The following is a 6,000-nucleotide window of genomic DNA, read 5'->3' on the forward strand; positions in this document are numbered from 1 at the left end:
CTAACAGCAGAAATAAAAGAAGATGCTTCACAAACTTTTTTTTGTCTTCAGACTTTGTCAGAGCTGAGCTGTCAAATCAAACATTGTTCTAAATGACAAAACTACGCTGACAGAGCTGACAGGAAACACATTGTGATTGTGGGTGTGCGTCAGTGATAAAATAAGCATAAGGAGCCATAAGCTTCACTGTGGTGTTAATCCACATAGCACCCTTGTTAGTTGTTGCGTACTGTCGATTGCAAACACAGGGAAAGAATTTCAAACTGAATGTTCTTTGACATCCTCTTCCCCATCTGTCTGTTCAGTCCGACGTTGGCTTTCTTCATCTAGCAGCTTGCGTGCACACGTCTTCCTTATTGTGTCCCAGTTGCTTTTATTTATAAATCTCTTACATCCTCTTGTATTACACTGAGCTAGATCCACTAGCATGTGTGTTTTTAAGTGCATACTCAGCGAGGGAGCTACGCCGCACAATGTCTCTTGTGTTCCTTTAAAATCGTTCAAATTTGTCCTCTGAGTGAGTGAGAAAATGTGGGTTTTACATCTACTATTCTATCAAAGAATAATTATTTAAATGAGCAGTGTATTCTTGATACCCTGATCACATGTTCAGTCCTATCTCTGGGTAGATTTTTAAATTATACCTTCCTCTTTCAATAGATTGTGGTCACTGAGCCTATATCTCGTCAGGCCTTGCCTTTGTGTCTTACTTCTGACAAAATGGGCATACAGAGCCAACTATCTTTTTTCCCGGTAGCAGTGAGGCCTGTATTCTATTGCATTTTTACATGTTCAGGATTTTTTGACAAAATTCTTTTCCATTCGCCTCTCATCTCCGTCCTCCACACCTTACCTGATCCCCCGATCACCTCAGCTCCTTCACACCCCTCTCTGAACCCTTCTCTTCTTTTATCCGCTCCGTTACCTCTTGCCAACACTTTTCTCCCTCTCACCATTCATCTACCGGCACTTCTGCAGAAATGTCCCTCATAATCTCTCCCCCTTTTTTTTTTTTTTCTTTAGGTTTACTCACACTGCTCCCCTCAGGCGGGGTGAGTCAAGTGCGACCACATCTCTGGTTCCATGAACTGCCTGGGTTAAACAACAACAAGCTCCAATCTCTACACCGTACGGCACACACATCCCCCAGGTTTCTCATTCTGATATGGGTTTTCATATCTGCCTGGCTCTTGCTCCCATACCAGCCGTGCTGTGGTCATCTATCACAGAACAGATGTGTGTGTATGTGTGCACGTGCATGTTTGTGTGTGCGTGTGTGTGTGTGTTTTCAGGTCTCTGCACTGTTAAAATGATAGGTACGCTGTCAATTTTAAATCAGTGTGTTGTGGAGCCCCAGAGACCCACCGGTGAATGTGTATGTATAATGTCAGGGCAACACAACACCCACACAGTTTCTCATATGCACAGTATTACTTGGAAATATATAGAATAAAGCAATGCTTGTGTGTAGTGGGATTGTGTCCAGCATTTTATAGCGTTTCAACATGGTGCTTTCAAAGTTATCTTCATCTTTAAACAATATAACCAAAAGACATACACACATGTGTTATTAATGTTGCATACATGAACAAATCAAGGCAAATTTCTTGTTTTGTTTGCCAGATGCCATTTGCCATGATACGGAGTGTGAGACTGCTTCATGTTTTACAGATGGGTCCAGATGCATTATAGCCCCCTTAATCCTTTCTCATTTCTGTCTTCCCCTTCATCATCCCTTTATTTATTTATTTATTTATTTATTTATTTATTTATTTATTTATTTATTTCATCCCTCAACCAAACTCTCCCCCTCAATCTCCCACCTTTTCCCGCCTCCATCCTCAAACCACTGTGGCCTCCGCTGTGCTCCACTTGCTACTTTTCTTGCATGTCTCCCTGAACGTTAGGATCGATAAGAGCCGGCTGCGTAATAGAATTAGGCTCTAATGGAAAGTACAAACTAGCTTTCTATTTACTAAATCTCTCTGGGGGGGGTTCTGGGTAGGTAAAGAGCAGACTGTGAAATGAGTCAAAGATGTATGTGTGTGCGTTTTTTTTACATGTATGGTTGTGTGTGTACATGTTTGCGCATAAGGGGGAAGGGTGATACTGTAAATAGACTTGAAGTCAAGTCAAATTGGATTAAATTCTCCAGCTCAATATCAGGTAGATGGATTTTTCCACAAGTGATGAGTGCGGCTGTTTTTTAGCATATTTCCTATCTATACAGATAGCAAGTCTTTTGCATTAACAATGCCATATAGCAATAAGCATGTTAAAACTTGTCTAAACTTGGGAAAATATTGCAATTACGTATAACATATTTTCACATATTTTCTCAAACCACTGTTGAATAATGTTGTCAATGCTTAAACAACACCCAAAGACAGACCATACGAGATTATATTCACGGCAGCTGAAACAACGGGAAACAATTTAAAGTATGCAATTAGAAATATTGTTTAGGTCTGTACGCTTTTTTTTTGTTTGAAACAAAATCACTTGCTGCCAAAGCACAAAGCCAACAGCACACAGCTAAACAAACAATCCATCAGTACACTGGGCAAAACCTCACAGTCGGGGTTCAATGGAAGCAGAGTTATTGTGTGAATTGCTTTTGTTGTAGCAGTGTTCATATTTGACAGACCAGGCCTGTTAAATGTGAACGATTTCAAATAATAAAATTACTCTTACTGTGACTTTCTGTTCAGTTCTCTTTTAAATGTTTTTTTTTCTCATTTCTTGGCTTGTCGTTTTCTATTTTGTAGTCCTTTGCCGTCCTCCCTTCTTCAGTCTTCACTCCTCTCAAAGTGGATAGGCACTTCGAGCCCCCCCCTATGCTTCTTGCTCCCCTTCTCAGCCACTCACTTTCTCCAGTGGCATTGAAAGATGTGGGAGTAACATGACCCTTTTAGAAGGATGCCTCTGTGTGGCCTAGAGATGACTGATGTGAAACACACCTGCACACACAGACTCTCAGTAGATTATCCACTCAGAGGTGAACACATGTCCAGTCAACTGGGACGCTGAATGTTTCATAAGAACACAGAGAGCCGCAGTTCAGGTTTCAGTTGTGTCGGTGTGTGTGTGTGTTTGTGTGTAAAAGAGAGAGGCAAATACTGGCAAAGAAGTTCAAAACGACGTTATAAACCACATTATGGAGGAGGAGTGTCACAGTTTAGACACAGTTTCACGTCACATGGGATCACAGAGATGAAATAGTTTATAGGTACCTGAAATGTTACCTGGTGATGGTTGTTTTTAACAGTTTAGAATAGTGAGTGTGTGGTTTGAGCCTGTGGCACTAATCACTTTCCTCCTGCAGGTACCTTCAGGACTCCCCCTTATCTCTATCCAGAGAGGCTGAGAACACACACTTTTACACATGGACACAACCACTAACACACACACACACCTTAAGTTGTAGTCTATCTCTTCCTAGCAGCCCTGGAGGCTGTGTACAACTGACATCTCTGTGGAAACCTCTATCAACGTGCTCATTCAAACTGACACACCTGATTTAAACAAAGTTTCACGTGACTTTTCTGGCATGTTTGGCTTATCCTAGCAGACTCTAAAAACAATGTCCATAACTACTTGTCCTTATGAGAGTCGAGGGGAGCTGAAGACGGTCCCGGCTGACATTGGCCGAGGTCATCAAAGGACTCACACATAGAGACAAACAACCATTTTCGCTCACATTCACACTTATGGGAAATTAAGCAGTGGGAGGAAGCCAGAGTACTCGGGGTGTAACTCAGGGATTGGAACTAAGAACCTTTTTGCTGTGAGGCAAACAGCGGTAACCAGATATAAATATGAGATAAAATGTATGATATAAACATAAAGAACTGTTACCTGAGTTATGATCAGTTACATTTAGGTGCCAAAAACAAAGGTCTATAATCTCTCGAAAAGTGACAGTAGTGCATTTTCCTGGGTCACTAAATGTTTTGATTTTTCATCACTCTTGTGCATGGGGCCGTATTTGTGGTAAAAACATTAAGATTATGTAAAAGATGTTCCTCAATAAGGCACTTGTTGTACAGGACAGGTTGTAGTAAAACCCATACTCTTAATATTATTGTCCTAAATACTTCCCTGTCTCATTTTATTGTGTTATTGCTTTGCTTTGTTGTGGTGTAAGTGACTTGGTATGAAGTGGTCCTGTGTGATGTGATAAGATGTGACACAAGGTGACATGATTTGCCATGATGTGTGACGCAACGCAACATGATGATATTATTCTCTTTCACACGTTTTCAGGCATTGCCACACGGTAAGGTAACTAATGCAACCTAATGAGTGTTGTCACGCTGTCACGCCAAAGTGGCCTTACCAAAGAAAGTTCGAAATTTTCGCAGCGGTAACACAGAGTCAGTGAATTAAACACTGTTAATAATATCCAAACTAGATAGAGAATGACTAGTTTGGTAGTTTATTCTTGATCATTAAAACACACAGAGTATCTAGCTTTGTTTCATTGTTCTGCTTGCTAATTGCCTGACCCAAGCATTGTATTTCCTCATAAGTGCCAACACAGACAAAGTACACAGTCAGCAAATACCCCCCTCAGTTCCAAATGTGCTCCCTAAACCTCAATTATTCACAACTTATGAATAACGCACTTTACCTCGAGCTGGCAAGTGGAGGTATTTTTGCACGTGGTGTTTTGAATTAGTCATAAACTCACAATGGCAAAACATACAATTTTCATACCTCCAGCCCTTTTTTTTTCCTGTGTGGTGTATAAAAGTGCCATAATAAGTATTGTGCTGCCAATAGGTGTAAAGAGTGTCTAATACTAAGCCGTGTGCTTAAGTTTCAAAGAAACCACCTTGCCACTTTCAGTGTGACCGACTTGGCTTGTGAAGGATTGTAGTCATGTTTAATTGATCGGAAATCTCTGCAGCCTCACTCGTGTTGCATGGATCAGTATTATTTCTACAGACCAACAAACAGCAAAAGACATTTTGACATATTATCTTGTGCAGTATTTTGATGGGCACCATAAAATAGAATTGAAATTTGCCCCACTAATGACAATCACTCTGTTTTGGAAAATGTTTTGACAGAGTCAAATTAAGATTGACCTAGTGGTTATAGATGGTAATGCAGCACTAATACCCATGCAGGGAAGCTTCTCAAGTGACTAGCACTTGAGAAGGTTGACCAAGTGTTCTGACCCCTCTGTGGAGGAGGTTAAAGCAGATAAATGAAGGGAACAAGAGAGTGATGGTCTACAATCAACGTGAGTCCTTCCAAATGAAAAGTTTTCAGCACGCTGGACAGAGCTACTGCTCGCTTGTCATCTGTCCATGGTGCTGAAAGGAGAGGAGCTCTATCTATCTATCTATCTATCTATCTATCTATCTATCTATCTATCTATCTATCTATCTATCTATCTATCTATCTATCTATCTATCTATCTATCTTCTCTCTGGAGTTGACTCGACTTTCTGCTGCCGGTATGTTATCTTATCATGCGCCAAGGTATCGCCACCCACTTACCAACATGATCCGTGGTGCACTCCGTCCAGCGCATCCCGCCGCCGCCGCCACCCCGTGCTGCTTGAATCGAAGTTGCTCATGCGTGAGTCGCTGCGATGGTGCGTTCGCTTGTCCGATTTCATGAAGACGCGAAACACCAGATTATCCACCGCTGTGTGCGTGTCTAGGCTATGTGTGCATGTATGTGTGTGCCTACCTATATGATTGTATGCTACATTTCTCCTATGTCTCAAATCACAACGCTGGTGTGAACTGGCTTTAATGGGAATAAGCATGCCTCATCAAATATTGAATCCGCCATACACCATTTTTCCCACAGATTGCCACAAACACACACACACACACACACACACACGCTCAAGCGGAGACCGGCTCTTCTTCATCTCCTCTCTCAGTCTATGGAGTGTAACACTCATTTCAATTCAAGTCAATTAAATTCAATTCAATTTAGGGAGTGATTTACACTGCTGTAACACCAGCACTGTTCAG

This window comes from Larimichthys crocea, chromosome XII, assembly GCF_000972845.2.
Source record: "Larimichthys crocea isolate SSNF chromosome XII, L_crocea_2.0, whole genome shotgun sequence".
Taxonomy (NCBI): domain Eukaryota; kingdom Metazoa; phylum Chordata; class Actinopteri; family Sciaenidae; genus Larimichthys; species Larimichthys crocea.